This window comes from Pseudophryne corroboree, chromosome 3, assembly GCF_028390025.1.
Source record: "Pseudophryne corroboree isolate aPseCor3 chromosome 3, aPseCor3.hap2, whole genome shotgun sequence".
NCBI lineage: Eukaryota > Metazoa > Chordata > Amphibia > Anura > Myobatrachidae > Pseudophryne > Pseudophryne corroboree.
In genome coordinates, this window is record NC_086446.1 from 140518015 (window position 1) to 140538760 (window position 20746).

General features: G+C 48.3%; 12 non-coding genes and 2 pseudogenes across 12 annotated transcripts; all 14 read right to left on the reverse strand.

Moving 5' to 3' along the window:
* Positions 1–13272: 13272 nt before the first annotated feature.
* Positions 13273–13435, reverse strand: LOC134899345 (U1 spliceosomal RNA). Its single transcript, XR_010173024.1, has one exon. It is a non-coding gene; the product is annotated as a U1 spliceosomal RNA (small nuclear RNA).
* Positions 13436–13587: 152 nt separating this feature from the next.
* On the reverse strand, positions 13588–13751 carry LOC134898829 (U1 spliceosomal RNA). Its single transcript, XR_010172520.1, has one exon. It is a non-coding gene; the product is annotated as a U1 spliceosomal RNA (small nuclear RNA).
* A 671-nt stretch (positions 13752–14422) lies between these two features.
* On the reverse strand, positions 14423–14585 carry LOC134899587 (U1 spliceosomal RNA). Its single transcript, XR_010173241.1, has one exon. It is a non-coding gene; the product is annotated as a U1 spliceosomal RNA (small nuclear RNA).
* Positions 14586–14737: 152 nt separating this feature from the next.
* LOC134898915 (U1 spliceosomal RNA) lies at positions 14738–14901 on the reverse strand. Its single transcript, XR_010172604.1, has one exon. It is a non-coding gene; the product is annotated as a U1 spliceosomal RNA (small nuclear RNA).
* A 671-nt stretch (positions 14902–15572) lies between these two features.
* LOC134899213 (U1 spliceosomal RNA) lies at positions 15573–15735 on the reverse strand. Its single transcript, XR_010172894.1, has one exon. It is a non-coding gene; the product is annotated as a U1 spliceosomal RNA (small nuclear RNA).
* A 152-nt stretch (positions 15736–15887) lies between these two features.
* On the reverse strand, positions 15888–16051 carry LOC134898875 (U1 spliceosomal RNA). Its single transcript, XR_010172563.1, has one exon. It is a non-coding gene; the product is annotated as a U1 spliceosomal RNA (small nuclear RNA).
* A 671-nt stretch (positions 16052–16722) lies between these two features.
* Positions 16723–16885, reverse strand: LOC134899450 (U1 spliceosomal RNA). Its single transcript, XR_010173128.1, has one exon. It is a non-coding gene; the product is annotated as a U1 spliceosomal RNA (small nuclear RNA).
* Positions 16886–17037: 152 nt separating this feature from the next.
* On the reverse strand, positions 17038–17201 carry LOC134899062 (U1 spliceosomal RNA). Its single transcript, XR_010172748.1, has one exon. It is a non-coding gene; the product is annotated as a U1 spliceosomal RNA (small nuclear RNA).
* Positions 17202–17872: 671 nt separating this feature from the next.
* Positions 17873–18035, reverse strand: LOC134899205 (U1 spliceosomal RNA). Its single transcript, XR_010172886.1, has one exon. It is a non-coding gene; the product is annotated as a U1 spliceosomal RNA (small nuclear RNA).
* Positions 18036–18187: 152 nt separating this feature from the next.
* Positions 18188–18351, reverse strand: LOC134898723 (U1 spliceosomal RNA). Its single transcript, XR_010172414.1, has one exon. It is a non-coding gene; the product is annotated as a U1 spliceosomal RNA (small nuclear RNA).
* Positions 18352–19022: 671 nt separating this feature from the next.
* LOC134899640 (U1 spliceosomal RNA) lies at positions 19023–19185 on the reverse strand. Its single transcript, XR_010173291.1, has one exon. It is a non-coding gene; the product is annotated as a U1 spliceosomal RNA (small nuclear RNA).
* Positions 19186–19325: 140 nt separating this feature from the next.
* LOC134899379 (U1 spliceosomal RNA) lies at positions 19326–19479 on the reverse strand (annotated as a pseudogene).
* Positions 19480–20160: 681 nt separating this feature from the next.
* LOC134899472 (U1 spliceosomal RNA) lies at positions 20161–20312 on the reverse strand (annotated as a pseudogene).
* Positions 20313–20464: 152 nt separating this feature from the next.
* Positions 20465–20628, reverse strand: LOC134898724 (U1 spliceosomal RNA). The gene has a single exon (XR_010172415.1). It is a non-coding gene; the product is annotated as a U1 spliceosomal RNA (small nuclear RNA).
* Positions 20629–20746: the final 118 nt, after the last annotated feature.

The window sequence follows — 20746 nt, forward strand, 5'->3', positions numbered from 1 at the left end:
GCTAGGGTGTGTTTTTTGCATCCCTGTGATCAGGTGGTTGCCGCCTACAGCGGAAGGGAAAATTTGCTGTGCAGGTGTGTGATCACATGTGCACAAGAGCTGCACAGCTCAGCACTTACTCAGCCATTGAGGTGACGTCACAAATCCTCCCACAAAACGCCGGGTCCCTCCAGTGTTATTCCGGACACTCCCTAGAAACATTCAGTTGCCACCCACACAAACACCCTCTTCTTGTCAATCTTCTTGTGATCTCCGGACCGTCGCACCTACGCATTGTGGCGCATACGCATGTGCAGTGCAGACCTGATTGCCCGCTGGGTGAAAATAAATTGAAGCGATCTGGTCTGAATAAGCCCCAATGTCTATTCACGGGAGACAGAGGGGCTGGGGCATGGTCAGCAGCTCACAGAGCACCTATAATGACAAAAATGGGAGACATGGCTCATGATCGCGATATACCTGCGAAGGTACGCCCTCTACTGATTGACAGGCAGAGGCATTCGCATTTTCTGCGGGGCACCCGGAGAAAATGTAGGCACATGCACAGGATGGACCCTGCGTATATGCCCCCATCCTCTTCATAGTTTTTGGGGTTGGAACGAGCAGTGTGAAAACATCAATCGATGGGGGTAATTCCAAGTTGATCGCAGCAGGAATTTTGTTAGCAGTTGGGCAAAACCATGTGCACTGCATTTACGAACAGATGATTTTTTATATAAATTTTAAAATGTTAGTAAATGTGTGTTTTTTTCAACCTGGAAGCCCAACATCGATTAAGATCGATCTTAAATAGACCCCTGGGTTTTAAGGATAACCATGGTTGAGTCCAATGGTTAATTCACATTGACCGAAGTTCTAATTAAGTCACCCGTGCTCAAGCATGATATCCTATCAGTAGTGATGTGCACCGGAAATTTTTCGGGTTTTGGTTTTGGGTTCGGTTCCGCGGCCGTGTTTTGGGTTCGGACGCGTTTTGGCAAAACCTCACCGAAATTTTTTTGTCGGATTCGGGTGTGTTTTGGATTCGGGTGTTTTTTTCAAAAAACCCTAAAAAACAGCTTAAATCATAGAATTTGGGGGTAATTTTGATCCCATAGTATTATTAACCTCAATAACCATAATTTCCACTCATTTTCAGTCTTTTTTGAACACCTCACACCTCACAATATTATTTTAATTGGTATTTGGTACCGGGGACACAGTACCTCAATCAAGTCTATAGTTGGCTCTGAAATCAGCATTAAACTGGATCCACACTTAGATTATCTGTCCAATTTTTTTTTCTAGTTGAAACAAAATTATGCTAATATGTGGCAGCAAATGACAATTGACCATTTGCTCCCAAACACTGGAAAACATCCAAAAATGGTCATTTAGATAAATTGGTTAAATCCATTTCATTTAGCTAATTTATCCAAACTACCTTTATTGTATCTTTGTGGGTGAATGATGTGTGGGTCAGTGTTGAGGGTGGTGGAGGAGATGGGTAATAGGCACAGCAGGGTGTGAACAGTCAAATAGTGTGCTTAGAGGTGCAGATAAATAGGGATATCTAATAATTCACCCACTATTCTGTAGAATTATTAGATATCCCTATTTATCTGCATTACTCACCTAACACTCAGCATTTATCTACATGCTGATGCTATTCATAGCACTTAGCTTGCAAGTATTTTACCCATAAGGAGACACATTAGATGTTCCCTCTCTTTTCATTAAAGACGTCCCCAGCAACCATACTGTACTATACTACAACAGGAATAATTACTGTGGGGGATTATACCATTTGATCTGGAATAAAGGGAAAATATTGTGGAAAGAGTGCTGTAAGTGTATGATATGTAGAACTATTGCCAGGTTCTGACATTTGTCAAGTGAATTACTAATATACATTCAACTAATATTACATAGTGTCCAGTAATTCAATATCAGACTAATTGATATAGTCAATTTGGATCAATAATAAAGACACAACACAGGTAGCGAACCTTGATATTAATAAATGTATTTCCATTTATTATATATGGTAATTACATTATACAAACTTATTGTACTTTATTTCGTGTTTAGACAATTTTAACAAATTTATTAAAAGTTAATTTTTAAATCATCATTTGTGCGCCAGCAAAAGAGACATTCTTTTCTCTTCTCCTTTCCTGCATAACATTACTTGTCTCTGGTAGCACCCCCGAACGTCCTACAATTAATATTTAATATAACTGATGGACATTTATTGGGGCCTCTTCATACAAATATTTAGAATTTAATAGCTGGTGCAGAACACATCCCCTTCCCCCCATTCCCTGTATATCTGGATTCACCAAGGAAATGCTGATACTGACTCCAAGAAGAAAGGGAGTCTCTTCCCTATGAAGGTGAAGCCTTGTTTGGCGACGGCCTAGTTAATTTGATCTCGGCAGCTCCCGCAGGTAAGTCAACCTTCTTGCACTATGTTCCCTCTCAACGGATAAAGACGCATCATTATCTGATGCAGTCATTTCGGCCCAATAGATATGCAAGAAGTTAAGATTCCCCTTTCTTTGCAGGTAGAGGAAGGAGAAGAGGGAAGAGGTCTGTAGCCTCTTCAAGATTGCAGGAGCAGAGATTGTCCTCTGCTTCTGCCAAATCCACTGCATGACGCTAGGGCTTTCTTGCAGGAGCCCGCACCAGTGGGGGCACGTCTAAAACTCTTCAGTCAGTTCTGGATTCATTCGGACCTGGACTCATGGGTTTTATAAATAGTGTCCCAAGGGTACAAACTAGGGTTTCAAGACGTTCCCCCTCACCGATTGTTCAAATCAGCCTTAGTCAGCAGGGAGAAGGTTTTTATTCAAGCCGCTTCGTGGTCCCGAAGCCGGACTGCTCAGTCAGACCAATCTGAAATCTGAAATCCCTCAATTTCTACCTAAAGAAATTCAATTTCAAGATGGAATCTCTCACGGTAGTGATCTCCAGTCCGGAGGAAGGAGATTTCATGGTTTTGGTAAACTTAAAGGATGCCTACTTACATGTTCCCATTTAGCCACTGCATCAAGCTACCTGAGGTTTGCAATTCAGGATTGTCATTACTAATTTCAGACGTTGCCATTTGGTCTGTCCACGGCTCCGAGGATTTTCACCAGGGTGATGGCGGAAATGATGGTTCTCCTTCGCAAGCAAGGAGTCACAATTATCCCGTACTTGGATGTTCTCCTGATAAAGGCGAGATCCAGGGACCAGTTGGTGCAAAACATTGCACTCTCCCTGACAGTTCTTCAACAACATGGTTGGCTCCTAAACTTGCCAAAATCGCAGTTGGTCCCAATGACGCGGTTGTTGTTTTTGGGAGTGATACTGGACACAGAAGAGGTTTTCCTCCAGTGGAAAGGCTATGGAGATCCAGAGTCTGGTCAAACAAATTCTGAAACCAGCAAGAGTGTTAATCCATCAATGCATTCGGTTGCTGGGGAAAATGGTTTTGGCCTACGAGGCCATTCAGTTTGGCAGGTTTCATGCCAGAGTGTTCCAGTGGGACCTGTTGGACAAGTGGTCCGGATCCCACTTACACATGCACCGGAGGATAATCCTGTCTTCCAAGACCAGAATCTCACTCCATTGGTGGCTGCACAGTTCTCACCTCCTAGAGGGGCGATGGTTCGGGATCCAGGACTGGATCCTAGGGACCACGGATGCAACCCTTTCGAGGTGGGGAGCAGTCACACAGGGGGAAAACGTCCAAGGAAGATGGTCAAGTCGGGAAAGTTGTCTCCACATAGATGTTCTGGAGTTAAGGGCCATTTAATAACAGCAGACACAGTACACACTGGGACGGGTGCCCAGCATCCTCTACGGACTAAGAAAAAAAGGATTTACCGGTAGGTATTAAAATTCTAGTTTCTCTAATGTCCTAGAGAATGCTGGGGACTCCGTAAGGACCATGGGGATAGACGGGTTCCGCAGGAGACATGGGCACTTTAAGAAAGACTTTAGTTCTGGGTGTGCACTGGCTCCTCCCTCTATGCCCCTCCTCCATACCTCAGTTTGATACTGTGCCCAGTTGAGACTGGGTGCTTTTCAGGAGCTCTCCTGAGCTTTCTGACAGAAAGTATTTTGTTAGGTTTTTAATTTTCAGGGAGCACTGCTGGCAACAGACTCCCTGCATCGAGGGACCGAGGGGAGAGAAGCAGCCCTACTCTCTGAGTTGCAAGGTCCTGCTTCTTAGGCTACTGGACACCATTAGCTCCAGAGGGATTGCTACGCAGGATCTCACCCTCGCCGTCCGTCCCAGAGCCGCGCCGCCGTCCCCCTCGCAGATTCAGAAGATAGAAGCCGGGTAAGTATGAGAAGAAAAGAAGACTTCAGAGGCGGCAGAAGAGTTCATGATCTTCACTGAGGTAACGCACAGCACTGCAGCTGTGCACCATTGCTCCCATACACCTCACATACTCCGGTCACTGTAAGGGTGCAGGGCGCAGGGGGGGCGCCCTGGGCAGCAATATAAACCTCTTTTTGGCAAAAATATAACATATATACAGCTGGGCACTGTATATGTATGAGCCCCTGCCAATTTTACAGTTTAAGCGGGACAGCAGCCCGCCGCCGAGGGGGCGGGGCTTCTCCCTCAGCACTCAGCAGCGCCATTTTTTCTCCACAGCACCGCTGAGAGGAAGCTGCCCGGACTCTCCCCTGCTTATACCATGGTAGACAAGAGGGTTGAAAAGAGAGGGGGGGCACATAATTCGGCGCAAATGACATACAGCAGCGCTACTGGACAAACATTAAGTTACTGTGTTATTCCTGGGTTATATAGCGCTGGGGTGTGTGCTGGCATACTCTCTCTCTCTGTCTCTCCAATGGGCCTTGTGGGGAAACTGTCTTCAGAAAAAGCATTCCCTGTGTGTGTGGTGTGTCGGTACACGTGTGTCGACATGTCTGAGGAAGAAGGCTATATTAGAGAGGAGCGGGAGCAAATGAATGTGGTGTCTCCACCGACACCTCATTGGATGGATATGTGGAATGTTTTAAATGCTAGTGTAAACTCATTGCACAAAAGATTAGACAAGGCTGAAGCTTTGGGACAGTCAGGGTCTCAACCCATGCCTGATCCTATGTCGCAGGGACTGTCAGGGTCTCATAAGTGCCCACTATCCCAGATTGTTGACACAGATACCGACACGGATTCTGACTCCAGTGTCGATTACGTTGATGCAAAGTTACAGCCAAAATTGGCAAAATCCATTCGATATAGGATTATGGCAATAAAAGATGTTTTGCACATCACAGGGGAACCCCCTGTCCCTGACAAGAGGGTACATATGTACAAGGGAAAGAAGCCTGAGGTAACCTTTCCCCCCTCACACGAGCTGAACGAGTTATGTGAAAAAGCTTGGGAATCTCCAGATAAAAGACTGCAGATTTCCAAAAGGATTCTTATGGCGTATCCTTTCCCATCAACGGATAGGTTACGATGGGAATCCTCCCCTAGGATGGACAAAGCATTAACACGCACAGCTACAGCTGGAAAATCAATTTTTTTACCTTATGTTCCCTCACAGCATAAGAAAGCTCTGCATTATCAAATGCAGTCCTTTCGGTCACAAAGAAACAAGAAAGTGCGAGGTGCGTCCTTTCTTGCCAGAGGTAGGGGCAGAGGAAAAAAGATGCACAACACAGCTAGCTCCCAGGAACAGAAGTCCTCCCCGGCCTCTACAAAATCTACTGCATGACGCTGGGGCTCCACTGGCGGAGTCCGGCCCATGTGATGTCATGCAGCCGCTCTGACCACGCCTCCTGTTTCTCCGTTGCCGACCCAATATTGAAACCCTGCCCCCGCACCGCTCCATCTCCGACTTGGAAATGGAGTGTTGTTGACCCCCCTCCCCCCCCTGCACCGATTGACAGGCAGAATCGATCGCATTATCTGCAGGCGGATGCGTATGCTCTTAGCAATTTTTGCAGTTGGATTGCTTATTGCGATTGCAATCCAACCTGAATCAGGCCCTATTACCTATCACAATGCACTGCGGGTAGTACAAAATGGGGTTAATATAGGAGAAAAACCCCCAGAGCTGTGCTCCTTAACTGTCCCTGGTGGCTAGTGGAGCAGCTGCCCAGTAATCAGTGTCCACGCCAGTGCGCACACGGCCCGCCCCCTACAGCCACGCTGGATCACGGTATAAAGTGGGCACAGAAGCCCCTTACCACCCTTTCATCAGCGGCCTCGTGATCCCGGAGGGCGGTGTGTGTGTGACTGACCTTAGGAAGAAACCGGAGCCTCCGCTGCAGTGACCCAGCAACCGGGGCACTGGAGTATACTGTGCCGCTGGGAGTGATGGAGCTGCAGTAAATATGTCTATTAGACCTAGCCTGCTGCAGCCCCAAACGAAGGACACTAGAAAGAAAATTTTAAAGCCTCCTGTTAGGCCATCATCTACACGGCATAGCCCTGAATTTTCCAATGCGCAGCTCTTTGCAAAAGAGAGATATTGGCAAGGAAAAGCTGTCTTGTACCTTTGCATTTTTCTCCCAAACGAAGGACACTAGAAAGAAAATTTTAAAGCCTCCTGTTAGGCCATCATCTACACGGCATAGCCCTGAATTTTCAAATGCGCAGCTCTTTGCAAAAGAGAGATATTGGCAAGGAAAAGCTGTCTTGTACCATTGAATTTTTCTCCCAAACGAAGGACACTAGAATGAAAATTTTAAAGCCTCCTGTTAGTGCTATATCTTCACGGTATAGCCCTGAATTTTCCAATGCGTAGCTCTTTGCAAAAGAGAGATATTGGCAAGGAAAAGCTGTCTTGTACCTTTGCATTTTTCTCGCAAACGAAGGACACTAGAAAGAAAATTTTAAAGCCTCCTGTTAGGCCATCATCTACACGGCATAGCCCTGAATTTTCCAATGCGCAGCTCTTTGCAAAAGAGAGATATTGGCAAGGAAAAGCTGTCTTGTACCTTTGCATTTTTCTCCCAAACGAAGGACACTAGAAAGAAAATTTTAAAGCCTCCTGTTAGGCCATCATCTACACGGCATAGTCCTGATTTTTCCAATGCGCAGCTCTTTGCAAAAGAGAGATATTGGCAAGGAAAAGCTGTCTTGTACCTTTGCATTTTTCTCCCAAACGAAGGACACTATAAAGAAAATTTTAAAGCCTCCTGTTAGGCCATCATCTACACGGCATAGCCCTGAATTTTCCAATGCGCAGCTCTTTGCAAAAGAGAGATATTGGCAAGGAAAAGCTGTCTTGTACCATTGGATTTTTCTCCCAAACGAAGGACACTAGAATGAAAATTTTAAAGCCTACTGTTAGTGCTATATCTACACGGTATAGCCCTGAATTTTCCAATTCGTAGCTCTTTGCAAAAGAGAGATATTGGCAAGGAAAAGCTGTCTTGTACCTTTGCATTTTTCTCGCAAACGAAGGACACTAGAAAGAAAATTTTAAAGCCTCCTGTTAGGCCATCATCTACACGGCATAGCCCTGAATTTTCCAATGCGCAGCTCTTTGCAAAAGAGAGATATTGGCAAGGAAAAGCTGTCTTGTACCTTTGCATTTTTCTCTCAAACGAAGGACACTAGAATGAAAATTTTAAAGCCTCCTGTTAGTGCTATATCTACACGGTATAGCCCTGAATTTTCCAATGCGTAGCTCTTTGCAAAAGAGAGATATTGGCAAGGAAAAGCTGTCTTGTACCTTTGCATTTTTCTCGCAAACGAAGGACACTAGAAAGAAAATTTCTCCGCTGACACCTGATTGGATGGATATGTGGAATGCTTTAAATGCTAGTGTAAACTCATTGTACAAAAGATTAGACAAGGCTGAAGCTTTGGGACAGTCTGGGTCTCAACCCATGCCTGATCCTATGTTGCAGGGACTGTCAGGGTCTCATAAGCGCCCACTATCCCAGATTGTTGACACAGATACCGACATGGATTCTGACTCCAGTGTCGATTACGATGATGCAAAGTTACAGCCAAAATTGGCAAAATCCATTCGATATATGATTATGGCAATAAAAGATGTTTTGCACATCACAGAGGAACCCCCTGTCCCTGACAAGAGGGTACATATGTACAAGGGAAAGAAGCCTGAGGTAACCTTTGAGGGGGTCACACGAGCTGAACGAGTTATGTGAAAAAGCTTGGGAATCTCCAGATAAAAGACTGCAGATTTCCAAAAGGATTGTTATGGCGTATCCTTTTCCATCAACGGATAGGTTACGATGGAAATCCTCCCCTAGGATGGACAAAGCATTAACACGCACAGCTACAGTTGGAAAATCAAATATTTTACCTTATGTTCCCTCAAAGCATAAGAAAGCTCCGCATTATCAAATGCAGTCCTTTCGGTCACAAAGAAACAAGAAAGTGCGAGGTGCGTCCTTTCTTGCCAGAGGTAGGGGCAGAGGAATAAAGCTGCACAACACAGCTAGTTTCCAGGAACAGAAATCCTCCCCGGCCTCTACAAAATCTACCTCATGACGCTGGGGCTCCACTGGCAGAGTCCGGCCCATGTGATGTCATGCAGCTGCTCTGACCACACCTCCTGTTTCTCCGTTGCCGACCCCATTTTGAAACCATGCCCCCGCACCGCTCCATCTCCGACTTGGAAATGGAGTGTTGTTGACCCCCCTCCCACCCCCCCCTTCACCGATTCACAGACAGAGGCGATCGCATTATCTGCGGGGTGTCGCAGAAAATGCAGGCGGATGCGTATGCTCTTAGCAGTTTTTGCAGTTGGATTGCGATCCAACCTGAATCAGGCCCCATTACCTATCACAATGCACTGCGGGTAGTACAAAATGGGGTTAATATAGGAGAAAAAACCCCAACCTTAACTGTCCCTGGTGGCTAGTGGAGCGGCTGCCCAGTAATCAGTGTCCACGCCAGTGCGCACACGGCCCGCCCCCATCAGCGGCCTCGTGATCCCGGAGGGCGGTGTGTGTGTGTGACTGACCTTAGGAAGAAACCGGAGCCTCCGCTGCAGTGACCCAGCAACCGGGGCACGGGAGTATACTGCGCCATTGGGAGTGATGGAGCTGCAGTAAAGAAGTCTATTAGACCTAGCCTGCTGCAGCCCTTGTAGATTCTTATAAAAAAAGTTCTTCTTTTCTTGCCAAAATTAATAGCTAAGAATAGGCTGCCTGAGGCATCCCCCTGTTAAGTGGCCTGCTACTGAAGGCACCAACTACAAACTGAGCTCCCTGTTCATGGAAGCGAGGTTATAGAGGAGGGGGCGCTGAGCATCTTGGGAACAGTCAAAAGCTTTGAGCCTGTTGGTGCCTCAGATCAAGATCCTACTCTACACCCCAATGTGAATCCTTGTGGAGTCCAGTGTACCCCACAGAAGAAATTAATGTGTCACACCCATTGGCAGCAACATTAGAATAGCTGCTGATGGGCACAATTGAGAAAGGAAGGGGGGAAAACATTTGAATCCAGCACATATATGTAATTTGAATATGTAATTTGTACCTTCCTACTTTAAAATGTAATGGATGAACCTCACCCTGTGAGAACTATCTTCATGATCAAGAGACCTCATATGCAAGATAAGTATGTGTTGGGATAGGGCTGTGGAGGGCGGCTGCTCGGGCACACCCCTGTCAAGTTAAGGAGATTCAACAGAGGCAGCACAAGGGAACTCTCATCTGGGGACAACAACTGCAGGGAGAACACATTTTCAGACGAATGTGGGAGGGCAGAAGGCTGCCTAATACTGAAGCACCCCCAAACAACAAACCAAATGCAGCAACTAGTGCAAGCATTCCTGGGGGAAGGCCTGCAGCAGATGGATTTGAATATGGTGATGTCATCCAAGCAGTGGGCATAGTTGGCTGCAACCCTCGTCTGCATATGAAAAGAGAAAAGGGTCACGCAGGGCATGGCGGCCTTTGTGGGGTTGCGCTTGGATGACGCCTAAATCGCTTTATACACCCCCACCCCCCATCAGTGTGGGCTCATGTTGGCCATGCCCCAGCCCCTGAAGCATTCAAGCTGATTTCTTGCAGCAGCTGGACCCAGTAACAGCTCCAGAGTTGCTCTACAAGACAAGTAAAAGGGTGTGAGCCCTGCAGCACCACCTGTAGTTTGCATACACACATATATAGGACAGCATCTCTTATATGCCCCAGGGTCAATAAAATAGTATCCTTATCTAGGGTATCCATCCCCTCAGATAAGGTATCCGTCCATGCCGCTACAGCACTACACACCCAGGCCGACGCAATTGCCGGTCTGAGTAAGGTACCTGAATGTGTATAAATGGACTTCAGGGTAATCTCCTGTTTGCGGTCAGCAGACTCTTTGAGGGTAGCCGTATACTGGGACGGGAGGGCTACCTTCTTGGATAAGCGTGTTAATGCTTTGTCCACCCTAGGGGAGGATTCCCATCGTAACCTATCCATTGATAGGAAAGGATACGCCATAAGAATCCTTTTGGAAATCTGCAGTCTTTTATCTGGAGATTCCCAAGCTTTTTCACATAACTCGTTCAGCTCGTGTGACCCCCTCAAAGGTTACCTCAGGCTTTTTTCCCTTGTACATATGTACCCTCTTGTCAGGGACAGGGGATTCCTCTCTGATGTGCAAAACATCTTTTATTGCCATAATCATATATCGAATGGATTTTGCCAATTTTGGCTGTAACTTTGCATCATCGTAATCGACACTGGAGTCAGAATCCGTGTCGGTATCTGTGTCAACAATCTGGGATAGTGGGCGCTTATGAGACCCTGACAGTCCCTGCAACATAGGATCAGGCATGGGTTGAGACCCTGACTGTCCCAAAGCTTCAGCCTTGTCTAATCTTTTGTGCAATGAGTTTACACTAGCATTTAAAACATTCCACATATCCATCCAATCAGCTGTCGGTGGAGACACCACATTCATTTGCTCCTGCTCCTCTCTAATATAGCCTTCTTCCTCAGACATGTCGACACACGTGTACCGACACACCACACACACAGGGAATGCTTTTTCTGAAGACAGTTTCCCCACAAGGCCCTTTGGAGAGACAGAGAGAGAGTATGCCAGCACACACCCCAGCGCTATATAACCCAGGAATACACAGTAACTTAATGTTTGCCCAGTAGTACTGCTGTATGTAATTTGCGCCGAATTATGTGCCCCCCCCCCTCTTTTCAACTCTCTTGTCTACTATGGTATAAGCAGGGGAGAGTCCGGGGAGCTTCCTCTCAGCGGTGCTGTGAAGAAAAAATGGCGCTGGTGAGTGCTGAGGGAGAAGCCCCGCACCCTCGGCGGCGGGCTTCTGTCCCGCTTAAACTGTAAAATTGGTGGGGGCTCATACATATATATAGTGCCCAGCTGTATATGTGTTATATTTTTGCCAAAAAGAGGTTATATTGCTGCCCAGGTGCCCCCCCCCCCCCCTGCGCCCTGCACCCTGCAGTGACTGGAGTGTGTGAGCTGTATGGGAGCAATGGCGCACAGCTGCAGTGCTGTGCGTTACTTCAGTGAAGATCATGAAGTCTTCTGCCACCTCTGAAGTCTTCTTTTCTTCTCATACTCACCCGGCTTCTATCCTCCGGCTCTGCAAGGGGGACGGAGGCGCGGCTCTGGGACGGACGGCGATGGTGAGATCCTGCGTACCAATCCCTCTGGAGCTAATGGTGTCCAGTAGCCTAAGAAGCAGGACCTTGCAACTCAGAGTAGGGCTGCTTCTCTCCCCTCAGTCCCTCGATGAGGGAATCTGTTGCCAGCAGTGCTCCCTGAAAATTAAAAACCTAACAAAATACTTTCTGTCAGAAAGCTCAGGAGAGCTCCTGAAAGCATCCAGTCTCCACTGGGCACAGTATCAAACTGAGGTCTGGAGGAGGGGCATAGAGGGAGGAGCCAGTGTACACCAAGAACTAAAGTCTTTCTTAAAGTACCCATGTCTCCTGCGGAGCCTGTCTATCCCCATGGTCCTTACGGAGTCCCCAGCATCCTCTAGGACGTTAGAGAAAATAGGATTTTAATACCTACCGGTAAATCCTTTTCTCTTAGTCCGTAGAGGATGCTGGGCACCCGTCCCAGTGCGTACTGTGTCTGCAGTTATTAAATGGCCCTTAACTCCAGAATATTTATGTGGAGACAACTTTCCTGACTTGACCATCTTCCTTGGATGTTTTCCCCTGTGTGACTGCTCCCCAGCCTCGGAGGGTTGCATCCGTGGTCCCTAGGATCCAGTCCTGGATCCCGAACCATCGCCCCTCTAGGAGGTGAGAACTGTGCAGCCACCAATGGAGTGAGATTCTGGTCTTGGAAGACAGGATTATCCTCCGGTGCATGTGTAGGTGGGATCCGGACCACTTGTCCAACAGGTCCCACTGGAACACTCTGGCATGGAACCTGCCAAACTGAATGGCCTCGTAGGCCGCAACCATCTTTCCAAGCAACAGAATGCATTGATGGATTAACACTCTTGCTGGTTTTAGAATTTGTTTGACCAGACTCTGGATCTCCATAGCCTTTCCACTGGAAGAAAGCCTCTTCTGTGTCCAGTATGACTCCCAAAAACAACAACCGCGTCATTGGGACCAACTGCGATTTTGAATAGAACCTCACCCTGGGAGAACAATCTTCATGACCATGGTATCTCCTATGCAAAATAAGTATGATTTGGGATAGGGCTGGGGAGGGCCGCTGCTCAGGCACATCTCTGTCAAGTAAAGGAGATTCAACTGAGGCAGCACAAGGGAACTCACATCTGGGGACAACAACTGCAGGGAGAACACATATTTTCAGATGAACATGGGAGGGCAGAAGGCTGCCTAATACTGAAGCACCCCCAAACTACAAACCAAATGCAACAACTAGTGCAAGCATTCCTGGGGGAAGGCCTGCAGCAGATGGATTTGCATATGGTTGTGTCATCCAAGTAGTGGGTCAAAGTTGGCTTCAACCCTCGTCTGCATATGAAAAGAGAAAAGGGGCGTGCAGGGCATGGCGGCCTTTTGCGGCGCTTGGATGACCCCTAGTTCACATTAAACACCCCCACCCTCCTTCGGTGTGGGGCTCATGTTGGCAATGCCCCAGCCCCTGAAGCATTCAAGCTGATTTCTTGCAGCAGCTTGGCACTGTAACAGCTCCAGAGCTGCTCTGTAAGGCAAGTAAAAGGGTGTGGGCCCTGCAGCACTACCTGTAGTTCGCATTGTGCATTGGAAGGCAATAAGTAAGCAGACAGGAGGAGAAGTCAGGATAGTGCACAAGGGTATAGAAGGGAGGGGCTCAAAAAAAAAGAAGTGGAAACAGACAGCAAACTAGGCTGGAGAGAGACCTGAGACAAAGAGATCTGAATTATATGAAAGCCGACCAGTGGAAACACAAATTATGCAGTCAAGTGTCCCACATTTGGGGAAATCGCAGGAGCAGCACACCCAGAGTGCAATGGGTGAGCCTTGCCCTGGGAGAAGCACCTTCCTGATCATAGTATCTCACCTGGCAGGTAAGTAGGAGTTGGGCTAGAGCTGGGGAGGGTCGCTGCTCGGGCACCCCCCTGTCAAGTGAAGGAGATCCAACTGAGGCAGCACAAGGGAACTCTCGAAAGAAGAACAAGGCTAGAGGAAGATCTGAGACAAAGAAATCTGACTTTTACCAGAGCTGACCAGAGGAAAGCACAAACACAGTCCCCCACTACCACAAATAATGCAGTCGAGTTTCCCACATTTGGGGAAATCACAGGGGTCAGCATACCCAGAATGCAATGAATGAACCTCACCCTGGGAGAAGAATCTTCATGACCATGGTATCTCCTATGCAAAATAAGTATGATTTGGGATAGGGCTGGGGAGGTCCGCTGCTCAGGCATATCTCTGTCAAGTAAAGGAGATTCAACTGAGGCAGCACAAGGGAACTCTCATCTGGGGACAACAACTGCTGGGAGAACACATATTTTCAGATGAACATGGGAGGGCAGAAGGCTGCCTAATACTGAAGCACCCCCAAACAACAAACCAAATGCAACAACTAGTACAAGCATTCCTGGGGGAAGGTTTGCAGAAGACGCATTTGCATACAGTGATGTCATCCAAGCAGTGGGCCAAAGTTGGCTGTAACCCTCATCTGCATATGAAAAGAGAAAAGGGGTATGCAGGGCATGGCGGCCTTTTGCGGCGCTTGGATGACCCTTAGTTCGCATTAAATACCCCCACCCTCCTTTGGTGTGGGGCTCATGTTGGCAATGCCCCTGCCCCTGAAGCATTCAAGCTGATTTCTTGCAGCAGCTTGGCACTGTAACAGCTCCAGAGCTGCTCTGTAAGGCAAGTAAAAGGGTGTGGGCCCTGCAGCACTACCTGTAGTTCGCATTGTGTGTTGGAAGGCACAAAGTAAGCAGACGGGAGAAGTCGGGATAGTGCGCAAGGGCATAGAAGGGAGCGGCTCAAGAAAAGAGAAGTGGAAACAGACAGCAAACTAGGCTGGAGAGAAACCTGAGAAAAAGAGATCTGAATTATACGAGAGCCGACCAGGGGAAACACAAATTATGCAGTCAAGTGTCCCACATTTGGGGAAATCGCAGGAGCAGCACACCCAGAGTGCAATGGGTGAGCCTTGCTGTGGGAGAAGCACATTCATGATCATAGTATCTCACCTGGCAGGTAAGTAGGAGTTGGGCTAGAGCTGGGGAGGGTCGCTGCTCAAGCACCCCCCTGTCAAGTGAAGGAGATCCAACTGAGGCAGCACAAAGGAACTCTCGAAAGAAGAATAAGGCTAGAGGAAGAAATGAGACAAAGAAATCTGACTTTTACCAGAGCTGACCAGAGGAAAGCACAAACACAGTTCCCCACTACCACAAATAATGCAGTCGAGTTTCCCACATTTGGGGAAATCACAGGGGTCAGCATACCTAGAATGCAATGAATGAACCTCACCCTGGGAGAACAATCTTCATGACCATGGTATCTCCTATGCAAAATAAGTATGATTTGGGATAGGGCTGGGGAGGGCCGCTGCTCAGGCACATCTCTGTCAAGTAAAGGAGATTCAACTGAGGCAGCACAAGGGAACTCTCATCTGGGGACAACAACTGCAGGGAGAACACATATTTTCAGATGAACATGGGAGGGCAGAAGGCTGCCTAATACTGAAGCACCCCCAAACAACAAACCAAATGCAACAACTAGTGCAAGCATTCCTGGGGGAAGGCCTGCAGCAGATTGATTTGCATATGGTTATGTCATCCAAGCAGTGGGTCAAAGTTGGCTTCAACCCTCGTCTGCATATGAAAAGAGAAAAGGGGCGTGCAGGGCATGGCGGCCTTTTGCGGCGCTTGGATGACCCCTAGTTCGTATTAAACACCTCCACCCTCCTTCGGTGTGGGGCTCATGTTGGCTATGCCCCAGCCCCTGAAGCATTCAAGCTGATTTCTTGCAGCAGCTGGGCACTGTAACAGCTCCAGAGCTGCTTTGTAAGGCAAGTAAAAGGGTGTGGGCCCTGCAGGACTACCTGTAGTTTGCATTGTGCATTGGAAGGCACAAAGTAAGCAGACGGGAGAAGTCAGGATAGTGCGCAAGGGCATAGAAGGGAGCGGCTCAAGAAAAGAGAAGTGGAAACAGACAGCAAACTAGGCTGGAGAGAGACCTGAGACAAAGAGATCTGAATTATACGAGAGCCGACCAAGGGAAACAAAAATTATGCAGTCAAGTTTCCCACATTTGGGTAAATCGCAGGAGCAGCACACCCAGAGTGCAATGGGTGAGCCTTGCCCTGGGAGAAGCACCTTCATGATCATAGTATCTCACCTGGCAGGTAAGTAGGAGTTGGGCTAGAGCTGGGGAGGGTCGCTGCTCGGGCACCCCCCTGTCAAGTGAAGGAGATCCAACTGAGGCAGCGCAAGGGAACGCTCGAAAGAAGAACAAGGCTAGAGGAAGATCTGAGACAAAGAAATCTGACTTTTACCAGAGCTGACCAGAGGAAAGCACAAACACAGTCCCCCACTACCACAAATAATGCAGTCGAGTTTCCCACATTTGGGGAAATCACAGGGGTCAGCATACATAGAATGCAATGAATGAACCTCACCCTGGGAGAACAATCTTCATGACCATGGTATCTCCTATGCAAAATAAGTATGATTTGGGATAGGGCTGGGGAGGGCCGCTGCTCAGGCACATCTCTGTCAAGTAAAGGAGATTCAACTGAGGCAGCACAAGGGAACTCTCATCTGGGGACAACAACTGCAGGGAGAACACATATTTTCAGATGAACATGGGAGGGCAGAAGGCTGCCTAATACTGAAGCACCCCCAAACAACAAACCAAATGCAACAACTAGTACAAGCATTCCTGGGGGAAGGCCTGCAGCAGATGGATTTGCATATGGTGATGTCATCCAAGCAGTGGGTCAAAGTTGGCATCAACCCTCGTCTGCATATGAAAAGAGAAAAGGGGTGTGCAGGGCATGGCGGCCTTTTGCGGCGCTTGGATGACCCCTAGTTCGCATTAAACACCTCCACCCTCCTTCGGTGTGGGGCTCATGAGTGCTATGCCCCAGCCCCTTAAGCATTCAAGCTGATTTCTTGCAGCAGCTGGGCACTGTAACAGCTCCAGAGCTCCTCTGTAAGGCAAGTAAAAGGGTGTGGGCCCTGCAGCACTACCTGTAGTTCGCATTGTGCGTTGGAATGCACAAAGTAAGCAGACGGGAAAAGTCAGGATAGTGCGCAAGGGCATAGAAGGGAGCGGCTCAAGAAAAGAGAAGTGGAAACAGACAGCAAACTAGGCTGGAGAGAGACCTGAGACAAAGAGATCTGAATTATACGAGAGCCGACCAGGGGAAACACAAATTATGCAGTCAAGTGTCCCACATTTGGGGAAATCGCAGGAGCAGCACACCCAGAGTGCAATGGGTAAGCCTTGCCCTGGGAGAAGCACCTTCATGATCATAGTATCTCACTTGGCAGGTAAGTAGGAGTTGGGCTAGAGCTGGGGAGGGTCGCTGCTCGGGCACCCCCCTGTCAAGTGAAGGAGATCCAACTGAGACAGCACAAGAGAACTCTCAAAAGAAGAACAAGGCTAGAGGAAGATCTGAGGCAAAGAAATCTGACTTTTACCAGAGCTGACCAGAGAAAAGCACAAACACAGTCCCCCACTACCACAAATAATGCAGTCGAGTTTCCCACATTTGGGGAAATCACAGGGGTCAGCATACCCAGAATGCAATGAATGAACCTCACCCTGGGAGAACAATCTTCATGACCATGGTATCTATTATGCAAAATAAGTATGATTTGGGATAGGGCTGGGGAGGGCCGCTGCTCAGGCACATCTCTGTCAAGTAAAGGAGATTCAACTGAGGCAGCACAAGGGAACTCTCATCTGGGGACAACAACTGCAGGGAGAACACATATTTTCAGATGAACATGGGAGGGCAGAAGGCTGCGTAATACTGAAGCACCCCCAAACAACAAACCAAATGCAACAACTAGTGCAAGCATTCCTGGGGGAGGGCCTGCAGCAGATGGATTTGCATATGGTGATGTCATCCAAGCAGTGGGTCAAAGTTGGCTTCAACCCTCGTCTGCATATGAAAAGAGAAAAGGGGCGTGCAGGGCATGGCGGCCTTTTGCGGCGCTTGGATGACCCCTAGTTCGCATTAAACACCTCCACCCTCCTTCGGTGTGGGGCTCATGTTGGCTATGCCCCAGCCCCTTAAGCATTCAAGCTGATTTCTTGCAGCAGCTTGGAACTGTAACAGCTCCAGAGCTGCTTTGTAAGGCAAGTAAAAGGGTGTGGGCCCTGCAGCACTACCTGTAGTTTGCATTGTGCATTGGAAGGCACAAAGTAAGCAGACGGGAGACGTCAGGATAGTGCGCAAGGGCATAGAAGGGAGCGGCTCAAGAAAAGAGAAGTGGAAACAGACAGCAAACTAGGCTGGAGAGAGACCTGAGACAAAGAGATCTGAATTATACGAGAGCCGACCAAGGGAAACAAAAATTATGCAGTCAAGTTTCCCACATTTGGGGAAATCGCAGGAGCAGCACACCCAGAGTGCAATGGGTGAGCCTTGCCCTGGGAGAAGCACCTTCATGATCATAGTATCTCACCTGGCAGGTAAGTAGGAGTTGGGCTAGAGCTGGGGAGGGTCACTGCTCGGGCACCCCCCTGTCAAGTGAAGGAGATCCAACTGAGGCAGCGCAAGGGAACTCTCGAAAGAAGAACAAGGCTAGAGGAAGATCTGAGACAAAGAAATCTGACTTTTACAAGAGCTGACCAGAGGAAAGCACAAACACAGTCCCCCACTACCACAAATAATGCAGTCGAGTTTCCCACATTTGGGGAAATCACAGGGGTCAGCATACCCAGAATGCAATGAATGAACCTCACCCTGGGAGAACAATCTTCATGACCATGGTATCTCCTATGCAAAATAAGTATGATTTGGGATAGGGCTGGGGAGGGCCGCTGCTCAGGCACATCTCTGTCAAGTAAAGGAGATTCAACTGAGGCAGCACAAGGGAACTCTCATCTGGGGACAACAACTGCAGGGAGAACACATATTTTCAGATGAACATGGGAGGGCAGAAGGCTGCCTAATACTGAAGCACCCCCAAACAACAAACCAAATGCAACAACTAGTGCAAGCATTCCTGGGGGAAGGCCTGCAGCAGATGGATTTGCATATGGTTCTGTCATCCAAGCAGTGGGTCAAAGTTGGCTTCAACCCTCGTCTGCATATGAAAAGAGAAAAGGGGCGTGCAGGGCATGGCGGCCTTTTGCGGCGCTTGGATGACCCCTAGTTCGCATTAAACACCTCCACCCTCCTTCGGTGTGGGGCTCATGTTGGCTATGCCCCAGCCCCTTAAGCATTCAAGCTGATTTCTTGCAGCAGCTGGGCACTGTAACAGCTCCAGAGCTGCCCTGTAAGGCAAGTAAAAGGGTGTGGGCCCTGCAGCACTACCTGTAGTTCGCATTGTGCGTTGGAATGCACAAAGTAAGCAGACGGGAGAAGTCAGGATAGTGCGCAAGGGCATAGAAGGGAGCGGCTCAAGAAAAGAGAAGTGGAAACAGACAGCAAACTAGGCTGGAGAGAGACCTGAGACAAAGAGATCTGAATTATACGAGAGCCGACCAGGGGAAACACAAATTATGCAGTCAAGTGTCCCACATTTGGGGAAATCGCAGGAGCAACACACCCAGAGAGCAATGGGTGAGCCTTGCCCTGGGAGAAGCACCTTCATGATCATAGTATTTAACCTGGCAGGTAAGTAGGAGTTGGGCTAGAGCTGGGGAGGGTCGCTGCTCGGGCACCCCCCTGTCAAGTGAAGGAGATCCAACTGAGACAGCACAAGAGAACTCTCAAAAGAAGAACAAGGCTAGAGGAATATCTGAGACAAAGAAATCTGACTTTTACCAGAGCTGACCAGAGGAAAGCACAAATAATGCAGTCGAGTTTCCCACATTTGGGGAAATCACAGGGGTCAGCATACCCAGAATGCAATGAATGAACCTCACCCTGGGAGAACAATCTTCATGACCATGGTATCTCCTATGCAAAATAAGTATGATTTGGGATAGGGCTGGGGAGGGCCGCTGCTCAGGCACATCTCTGTCAAGTAAAGGAGATTCAACTGAGGCAGCACAAGGGAACTCTCATCTGGGGACAACAACTGCAGGGAGAACACATATTTTCAGATGAACATGGGAGGGCAGAAGGCTGCCTAATACTGAAGCACCCCCAAACAACAAACCAAATGCAACAACTAGTACAAGCATTCCTGGGGGAAGGTCTGCAGAAGACGCATTTGCATACAGTGATGTCATCCAAGCAGTGGGCCAAAGTTGGCTGTAACCCTCATCTGCATATGAAAAGAGAAAAGGGGTATGCAGGGCATGGCGGCCTTTTGCGGCGCTTGGATGACCCTTAGTTCGCATTAAACACCCCCACCCTCCTTCGGTGTGGGGCTCATGTTGGCTATGCCCCAGCCCCTTAAGCATTCAAGCTGATTTCTTGCAGCAGCTGGGCACTGTAACAGCTCCAGAGCTGCTTTGTAAGGCAAGTAAAAGGGTGTGGGCCCTGCAGCACTACCTGTAGTTTGCATTGTGCATTGGAAGGCACAAAGTAAGCAGACGGGAAAAGACAGGATAATGCGCAAGGGCATAGAAGGGAGCGGCTCAAGAAAAGAGAAGTGGAAACAGACAGCAAACTAGCTGGAGAGAGACCTGAGACAAAGAGATCTGAATTATACAAGAGCCGACCAAGGGAAACAAAAATTATGCAGTCATGTTTCCCACATTTGGGGAAATCGCAGGAGCAGCACACCCAGAGTGCAATGGGTGAGCCTTGCCCTGGGAGAAGCACCTTCATGATCATAGTATCTCACCTGGCATGTAAGTAGGAGTTGGGCTAGAGCTGGGGAGGGTCGCTGCTCGGGCACCCCCATGTCAAGTGAAGGAGATCCAACTGAGGCAGCGCAAGGGAACTCTCGAAAGAAGAACAAGGCTAGAGGAAGATCTGAGACAAAGAAATCTGACTTTTACCAGAGCTGACCAGAGGAAAGCACAAACACAGTCCCCCACTACCACAAATAATGCAGTCGAGTTTCCCACATTTGGGGAAATCACAGGGGTCAGCATACCCAGAATGCAATGAATGAACCTCACCCTGGGAGAACAATCTTCATGACCATGGTATCTCCTATGCAAAATAAGTATGATTTGGGATAGGGCTGGGGAGGGCCGCTGCTCAGGCACATCTCTGTCAAGTAAAGGAGATTCAACTGAGGCAGCACAAGGGAACTCTCATCTGGGGCCAACAACTGCAGGGAGAACA